The sequence below is a fragment of the Haliotis cracherodii genome, unplaced genomic scaffold (assembly GCF_022045235.1).
Source record: "Haliotis cracherodii isolate W230 unplaced genomic scaffold, xgHalCrac1.p SCAF_6, whole genome shotgun sequence".
Lineage (NCBI taxonomy): Eukaryota > Metazoa > Mollusca > Gastropoda > Lepetellida > Haliotidae > Haliotis > Haliotis cracherodii.
The window spans coordinates 28547906-28558038 of NW_027266319.1; the positions used below are offsets into that span (position 1 = coordinate 28547906).

A 10133-nucleotide genomic window follows, 5' to 3' on the forward strand; every position below is an offset into this window, starting at 1 on the left:
ATGCAATACACATGACCATTCTTTTGATTGTTTGTTTGTTTATTTGTTTAACGCCGCACTCAGCAATAAATCCAGCGGCGGTCTGTAAATAATCAAGTCTTAACCAGACAATCAAGTGACTGATGTTATGAGCATCGACCCACACAATTAGGATACGATGACATGTATGAACCAAGTCAGCGAGTCTGACCACCCGATCCTGTTAGTCACCTCTTACGACAAGCATAGTCGCCTTTTACGGCAAGTATTCTACTATGGATCTTCACGGGTAATTTTGGGGATTGAAATTCGGGCATGGAATCTTATGGGGACGATCATTTACAAATGCCGGATACTTTCTTTGGGGCGGTTTGCCAACAGACATACAGGATAGTGATCCATGCAAGTGTTCAACGTCCTGTTTAGAAGAACCTTAGAACCTTAGAAGACCGTAATTTCCTGGCTATTTCAAGCACCAGCACCGCAGGGTAAACTGATCTTATAACACATAGTGCTATACAGATTATGACCTTGCGCTAAATCAATAATTATCATTAACTTTTTAACTTAGCTAATTGCACATCTTATGAACGTTACCATTTGTAGACCAAAGAGCACACGTATAATGCCGAAAGACACGTTTATACATCTTGAAGCAATGACCGAAATGTAATTTTTGTCTGTCGCTTACAAAGAAAATAGATCCGATTATCACATCAAAACACCCACCCAGCTGGAGAAAAAGACATGTAATAGTAGGTAGAGAAAACAATAAAACATAAATACACACGTGATTTAATGCAACTTTTAATTCCACACGGTGATAAGATTTCTGATGGCACTTGGCACTGTGTAGTTGAACAGCTGAAGGTCGGGGTAGTATTTCCGCCATACACCCTCTAGAAAGGATGGCGGGATGTCTTGGTAATGGTGTCTGAGGAGGCTGGATGTTTTCTCGTGGGGATAGGACACTGGGAGGTGGACATCGGAAGGTGCACCAATGTGTTCCAGTATAATTTTAGCGGCTGTCTCTAACTCCTCATATTTTCCTATCAAGTCGTATTTAATATGACACACCTGACACAGATCCTCCTGCAGATGCCAATGCTCATTTAAGTCCTCTTCCTTAGTTTCCACTATATATTGCAGAAATTCGAAGAATGACGGATGAGGATCTTTCTTACGACCTTGGTCATGGGCTATTTTCCTATACTTCCTGACTATGCTTCTACCAAAGGCTGAAAAGATCTCGTCACTTGCCGCGACACTGAGCTTATCCCTATAAGCTGATATGAGTCTCTCAAATGGTTCCCGCACAAAGACGAACTTGTAATAGGTCTTCATCACTGTATCTATTTCCTCGGGTTGAAGATCTGATAAATAGGTGAGATATTTTTTATACCCGTGCTGAACGTCATATTGACTCAACTTCAGTGCCGTGGATGCATTCAGTTTGCCAGAGAGCATGAGGAATACACGCTTCCAACTCGTAGTAGCGACCTTCGGGGATTCGCAGTAGAGAACGTTATACCGATGATTCACAATGATCCTCTTGTACGCATTTGTGGCTCGATCCGATGTCAACCCCATTTCCTTACACATTTTCTCAATCGAGTCTTGCCAGCTTCCACCCTAAGGCAAATAATTTGAACATGCGAGAGAGTGTATGTATGTGTTTGAAGCCGTTTAAATTAATTCATATTTTGTATTGTTTAATCTACGGTAATAATATCATAATATCAATATACTATTGAAATAAATACTGTCGGAAATGCTTTTCTGGCTTCATTAAATAAATACCAATCATAGGGCTATGTAAATATCATATATCAAAATAACGTAAATCTACCTAGTCTAGCGCCTATCCTAACGGACAATATGAGTGGCCTAAAAAGGTGATCAACCCTTTGACATGTGTGAGTTTGAATGGTTTGTCATGTCTTGCCACGAACCCTTTACAGTTAACCCAGATGAGATAAATAGGGTTAAGCTCACAATGTCAGGCCGGTGTATGCAAGACAAGGTGACCGTGCTGTGCCGCCAAGACGTCTTGTACTTGACTGGTTTATTATACAAGCGAATTTTCTCCATGGGTTGAACTTTCGTTTAAGATATTCTGAGGTCGACATTTCTGCATGGTCGCCTTCAGACGCCTCATGGTTTGCGCGACAGTATCGGGATCCCGGACGTTATGAACCCCCACTATGCATTTCCTTACGATAATCACCTTTGTTCTTCTTCGCCTCGAAATCTAGCCTACATTCTTCAATAAGACCCAGATCACGGTTGGTTTGGTTGGTTGGTTGTTTAACGCCGCACTCAGCAATATTCCAGCGAAATGACGGCGGTCTGTAAATAATCAAGTCTGGACAAGACAATCCATTTATTAATATCATGAGCATCGATCCACGCATTTGGGATCGATGACATGTATCAACCAAGTCAGCGAGCCTGACCACCCGATCCCGTTTGTCGCCTTTTACGACAAGCATAGTCGCCTTTTACGGCAAGTATGGGTTGCTGAAGACCTATTCTATCCCGGAATCTTCATGGGTCTATGGCTATGCATGTGCAATGCAACATGTGCCATGGAGTCATTGTTGACAAAAAAGATGCAGCAGCATCTTGTTGATTTCAACTCAAACTGAATGTGTTTTTAAATTAGAGGTTTTATGAAACTACATTATTTATATTGTAACGGAGTCGCATGCGCATATTTCAGTAGTCTGCTTCAGACTTCCATGATGGGACTTAAATAAATCTGAACTGTTTTCGTTAACTTTGAATTGTGGTCAAGTAGCCATTCCTTTGTTTGTTTGTTTGTTGTTTAACGCCGCACTCAGCAATATTCCAGCGAAATGGTCGCGGTCTGTAAATAATCGAGTCTGGACCAGTGATTAATATCATGAGCATCGATCCACGCAATTGGGATCGATGACATGCATCAACCAAGTCAGCGAACCTGACCAGCCGATCCCGTTAGTCGCCTCTTACGACGAGCATAGTCGCCTTTTACGACAAGCACCATTCCTTTGGACTGAAATACTTTAAGGCACAGGTAGGTCGATCGATAGTTACGCGATGTTTCAATAGCAGCAGCCTGTGAAACGCGCTTTGTTGTTTGAACGGGCAAAAAGCTTTTTTCTAGCATTTCCGACAGTACTTTTTTATTTTAGTTCATACCTTCCCACATTGCAAAATATATGGGATTTATTCAACATCATCACATGCCTAACATGACAGCAATTTCCAAGATCACTTGATTGTAGTTTCTGCATTAACTATTATAATGTCTTTATATGAAGTCAAAATGGATTCGCACGTCACTTTAAACAGTGTTATCAATATATGTTTGCATTAATATTATTCGATATTATCGAACTGTATCGATTTTAACAATTTAACTTGTTCGTTTGTTATTTAACGCCGCTCGCAGAAATATTCCAGCTATATGACGGCGGTCTGTAAATAATCGAGTCTGGACCAGACAATCCAGTGATTGACATCATAAACCTCGATCCACTCAATAAGGATACGATAACATGCATCAACACAGTCTGCGAGCCTGACCACCCGATCCCGTTAGTCGCCTTTTACGGCAAGCCTGGGTTTCTGAAGGCCTATTCCAGCGTTACGGATCGCTATTTAAAGATAAGCCTGTATATTACTATTAAATGTCCTCCAGATGAAAACGTTGTTCGAGTGGATATGAGTTGATCTGAAAAACGAAATGGTGAAGCATAAAGTCAGTAATTGAGTAAATATTTATTGAAAGTGCAATTTTGATGCCTCCAACAAACATGTACACACAGAAGATCAGCTGAATCACTCAAACACTTTCGGTGAAGACGACAAAATTTGCAACGACATATACTCACCTTGCCTTTCAGGCCATGTCAACTAAAAATAGAATTTCTATGGGATTGAGTGAGTGTTGTTTCATGTCGCAGTCCTAAAACTCCTCGTGAAGTCCCGGGTAAGAATTGATCATAAGCAACCCATGCTTGTCGTAAGAGGCAACGAGGCGGGACCGGGTGGTCAGGCACACTGCATGTAATCGCATTCCATTTGCATGGATTGAAGCTCATGATGTCAATCACTGGATTCGATTTTCTACCTACCATCTTCATATAGCTGGAATATTGCTGAGAGCGGCGTTAAACAAGAAACAAACAACTCTCAATATAATACACTATCGCTCGCCCGAGTTTTTACTTATTAATCCCCAAACATTCATGTAACTTCCGGCTGGGATTCCGGGTAAAAACATGGATCCCTATGAGGTGATCAAATTGATCGGGTGGACAAGACCAACGACCTGTTGCAATATTCCAGCTATATGACGGCGGTCTGTAAAGAATCGAGACTGGACCAGACAATCCAGTTATTGATATCATGAGCATCGATCCACGCAATTGGGATCGATGACATGCATCAACCAAGCCAGCGAGCCTGACCACCCGATCCCGTTAGTCGCCTCCCACGACAAGCATAGTCGCCTTTTACGGCAAGCATGGGTTGCTGAAGACCTATTCAACCCCGGAATCTTCACGGGGCCAGTGTTTGAATCAAGGTGAAGGATCTTCAATGGTTTTGATATCATGAGCAACGATCCACACACATTGGGATACGATAACATGCATCAACCAAGTCAGTGAGCCTGACCACCCGATCCCGTTAGTCGCCTCTTACGACAAGCATGGGTTGCTGAAGACTAATTCTGACCCGGAATCTTCACGGATCCATAAACAAATGTAAAGATATGTACTTAAAGTGTATTTCTCACCATGAAAAATAACCAATATTACCCAGACGATGGTTGATACGGCAGTCAACCGAAAAAGTAACCTGAAACTGAAAATAACGACATTAGAATCTATAAGATAACGAGTTGTACACCCTAACCATTACAGCCCAGCTATATAAAACATCACTGAGTGTGGCGTAAAACAACAAACAAACAAACTGAATACTTACTGTTTCGCTCTCATGACTGTATTGTTGTGTTGTTTTAGATTGGACTGCAAACACTCCGTGTGTGTTGCAACACATGCACTAACTCCCACCAAATATAGATCACGTCCGCTTAAGCTGGATAACATAACAGCATAAATTGTCAAATAGATGTTCTAAGTTCTAATGGTTTTAAAGATATAATTGAATTGAATTGAAGATATCGTGAATGGAATTGAAGATATCTTAAATTTAGATAATTGCAGATATCTGCAATCAAATTTAAGATATGAAATGAATTAAGGATATGGTGAAGCGTATTATTGATATCTTGAAAAGAATTGCTGATATCTTAAATTCGATTATTGATATCAAAATATGATTTAAAGATATCAAAATGTCATGTTTTGTTATGTCAGTAATTCAATTCCTGGTATCTTGAAACTAAATACAGATATCAATAATAAATTATTGATATCTTCAATTGTTGCCATTATTAAAGACGTTACTTTAATAATGTTACTTAAATTAGCTAACTGATATCAATTATAGATATAAAGATATTATCAAAATTATCAATGATATCTTTAATTTGATGTTTGATACTCGTATCAGTAACGGTCAGAATTAATGATATCTTGAATTGAATTAAAGATATCTCTAATTGAATTAAAGATATATAAAACGAATTAATGATATCTGTAATGCATTTGTGGATATGTATAACTTATTTCAAGATATCCTGAATTGACTTTCAGATATCTTGAAGTTATTTCTAATATATTTAGTACGATGGTAAATGTTTAATGATATCTTAAATACATTTAGAGATATCACAAACTAGTTTGTTGATATCATCGTAACATTTTAAGATGTCAGTAATTGTATTATCGATATCAGAAATGAATTTAAGATATCTTTAAATAAAATACCGATATCTTTAAAACAGTTGAAGATATATGTAAGTCCGTAATAAATGTGAAAACTGCTTGCCATGCAGATTCGCTGACTTGGTTGATACATGTCATCGTCTTCCAATTGCGTGGATCGATGCTCATGATGTCAATCACTGGATTGTCTTGTCCAGACTCGATTATTTACAGAATGTTGTCATATAGCTGGAATATTGCTGTGTGCGGCCTTAAACAACAATTAAACTAACCAAAAAAAAATTCAGATCATAAAAAAACTGACAACAAAGACAGTGAAACAGATTTATATTAAAACTAGAATATAACGGTTACCATAAAAATATGTCACTTTACATAACGACTAACGAGATTAAACAACAAACAAACAAAGAAATCATGATATTAATCACTGAATTGTCTGGTCCAGGCTCGATTATTTACAGACCGCCGTCATATAGCTGGAATATTGCTGGGTGCGGCGTTAAACAACAAACAAAACAAAACCAAAACATAAGTCAGATCACATCTATAAACAAAATGTTTGTTGTTGTTTTCAAATCTGTAATAGTTGACATTAGTCAACACTTTTCGACCCGTGAAGATCCGGGATAGAATAGGTCTTCAGCAACCCATGCTTGCCGACTATGCTTGTCGTAAGAGGCGTCTAACGGGATCGGGTGGTCAGGCTTGGTTCATGCATGTCATCGTATCCCAATTGCGTAGATCTATTATTTACAGACCGCCGTCACATACCTGGAATATTGCTGAGAGCGGCGTTACACAACAAACAATCCAAACCAACACTATTCATTAGCATGTAAACTCGGACCCAAATATTATGTTATATTCTTATCAGCATCAGTCCAACCAAAATCACTTATCGCCTGATTATTTTTAACCTGTTAAATTATAAGTCAAACCAGCGAGTGAGTTTGGTTTATATCGCCACCTTGAACAGTATTTCAGTAATATCGTGACAGCTCGCTGTGGAAGGTTAAATGTCCCCATGGTTAAACCCAGACATTGGTAACTTAGGTATATGGTAGGTGGGGGATTAACAGTAACAACAATTGCATACATGAGTGGGAAAACAGAGTAGGTGTTGACAACTGAAGGATAATACTGTCACAACATGATAGACAGAGAACACATAGGTGGAAGCCAAGGAGACATGAAGCCAATTAAACGGGATACGTTTTCTCCTCTACTGTTAATCCTCTACCTTCTATATATATTCTGTACCATGTTCCTCATTCAGTAACGGCCGAACTAATGGGCATGGCCTCGGCCCTTCATAATCAACAATCTAAAAAACAAAAAAACAAACTAATACTCACCGACACGCTCAGTGGACTACAAGCCCTCCAAAATAAAAACACCAAAAACTGCCCTGAACTAATAAATCAAATACTAAAATGCTCAAACGATTTAACTAAGGCAGGCAAACAAATAGTATTCATTTGGATCCCCGTTCCCGTCCAATGAAAACGCCGATAAAGCAGCTAAACTATCCCTTAAAATCCCAGAAATAAGCTTAAACTTACCCATCTTCAAATCAGAAATTAAAAGTGTCAACAAACAAAAAAACACCAAAAAATGGCATAACCTTTATCAAAACTCAAATAGCCAAATCAAAAGGTTCTAAAAAAAACCCTAACCAAACCAAAAATTCTACATTCGTCCCAAAAAATCGAGAGAGTAATTACTAAACTCCAAACGGGACATACCATTCTAAATAACCACCTCAAAATAATAAGAAAACACGCAACAGGAACCTGCCCACATTGCAAACAAGAAACCCCAGAACACGCACTCATACACTGCACCCTCTACCTAACACACCGAACTACACTACAAACCACCCGAAATCTAAATAAGGCACTTACTCTAGAAGCAATCCTAAACCCACAAAATAAAATAGAAAATGTCAAAGCCTTAGGCGTATACTTAATCAAAACAGGACTAATAAATCGCATTTAAAACCCCAATAAACTACCAAAACTAAACCACATAATCAAACTAACAAACTTCCATACTCAGCTACCTTAGTTCGCCCCCCAAACCCTCTTGGCATTTTTTCAAAATTTCAAAATTTCCAAAATTCTATATAAGCAACCACTAAAACACCCCTACTGGATTGCCAAACAACTTTTTCCCCTTTTCGGAAACACATTAAATGGCTTGGCCGGGCCCGTGTGCGAAATACGCTGCAGTCGGAAAGCGCACGTAAAATCTCCAATATAAGTAAGTAAGTACTCATTCAGTCTTGCTTGACAACGGTATAAGGATCTATACCGAAACGTTTTTCTCTACAGTATTAAAGAAGTTGTTATCCATAAACTGTGTGTACTTTGTCATCCGTCAACTGCTAAGTAATGCCTGTCAAATAATTCATAAAATGATGAATTGAATTTTTTTAAATCTTCAAATTTTCCAGTAGCACCTCTTTGCTTGTAAACAAGCGCTTGAAAGAAAGAAAGAAAAACATTACTCTGGAAAGGAGCAATGTCATTAAAGTACTGTGGGAAATGCGCTAGAAAAATGATTTTTGCCCGTTAAAAAAGGGTAGGATTTGTCAGAGTGTTGCTATTGAAATATCGATCGACCGATCGACCTACCTGTGGTTTGAAGTATTTCGGTCACAAGGATTGATGAATTTCCTATCGACAATTCTACTGGAGAAAAATTCGAACGAAAACAGTAAGTTTGGATTTGTTCTAAGTCCAATGATGGAATTCTAAAACGGACTATACAAATATGAGAATAATATAATGATAATAACGAAGTCTTCACAAAATATCTAATCCACACAAAAGAAATCATATTGAGAACATTCTAGATGTGCATCGAAGTGACGCTGCGTTTGTTTTGTCAACACTGCTCCAATGATGCATATTACATGAGACTTGCATAGCCATATCCATGGTACACGATATGGAGTCTGTATGAGGAAAGCTCTTTACACTTTAGAGAGGTAGAGGGAAAACCATTTCTTAGTTTAGCTAGCGCGAATTACGAACTGCCCAAGCTATGGGGTTTTCAATTCATACCATCAAGTAAGACGAGTTCTATGGATGAACAACTTCTTTATTACAATTAGTGCTGCTGAGTTTATTGATGGCTGAGATTGCCACGTCTCCATGTAGACGGCGTATAACTTCTTTCAGTGGCATTTAGAAGTTGGAGTGATGAAGTAAGACGAGTTCTATGGATGAACAACTTCTTTATTACAATTAGTGCAATCCAGAGAAATCGTCTTACTTCATCACTCCAACTTCTAAATGCCACTGAAAGAAGTCATACCATCAAGTCTAAGGATTGATAAACAAAACAAAAATGTTTAAGTGTGGTCTTAAAAACGAAACCGGGGCGTAAAGGGATATAGTGTACAGTGAGTGAGTTAAACTTTAACGTCGCATTGGCATTATTTCAGCCATATAGCGACAAATATAGTGTACAGGCTTCATGAGCAGAAGGTAACCCCGATACAGTTAATGTTTCCCGGGCTGCACTAAATATTGCCGATTTTTATACACCGCGCGACACGATGACCGGATGTCGATTTTGTAATGCGATTTTGATTGGACCATATGCATTAACTAGTTATCCAGCCCAAATATAAGTCCCCAATTCGAGCCTAGTTCGGCAAGGGTGGAAACTGGACTTTTTATAGTCAGTTAACGCCCCTGCCTCACGAAGATGCTGACCATAAGTATAAAATTGACAGTTCAGGATAAAGAGGATGTTGCAATCATATCATTGGCTTACCTGTGTGAGGGCTTCTGATAAAGTGTCAAAGCCTTACATAGTGAGGGCCTCTCTTTTGAGGTATCAAATAAAGCGACAAAACCCTTTCCATGTCAAATAGAAATCTCTGCATATAGCAGAAGCGATTGTACAGTTCCGACTATATCATGAGCATGTGTTTATGAATAACTATCTTATAGTTGGTTTGTTTGTTTGTTTGTTGTTTAACGCAGCACTCAGCCATATTCCAGCTATATGACGGCGGTCTGTAAATAATCGAGTCTTGACCAGACCAAGTCAGCGAGCCTGACCACCCGATCCCTAAAAGTCGCCTTTTTTCATATACGACAAGCATAGTCGCATTTTACGGCAAAATGCTGAAGACCTATTCTACCCCGGATCTTCACGGGTCGACACGAAAGGGAAATCCACGATTGGAAAATTGAAATTATCTTCTCGCACAGCTTGTACAGAGACTGCTATCTTTTTGCGCAATCAATAGTTTGGTGTCGAAAAATATGTCTCCTCTGAGGGACAATGAAG

The 10133-nt window shown here is 38.9% G+C and overlaps 1 pseudogene; it reads right to left on the reverse strand.

Annotated features, from left to right (window-relative positions):
• Nucleotides 1-786: 786 nt before the first annotated feature.
• Nucleotides 787-5031, reverse strand: LOC139445007 (carbohydrate sulfotransferase 14-like; annotated as a pseudogene).
• Between the last annotated feature and the right edge of the window lie 5102 nt (nt 5032-10133).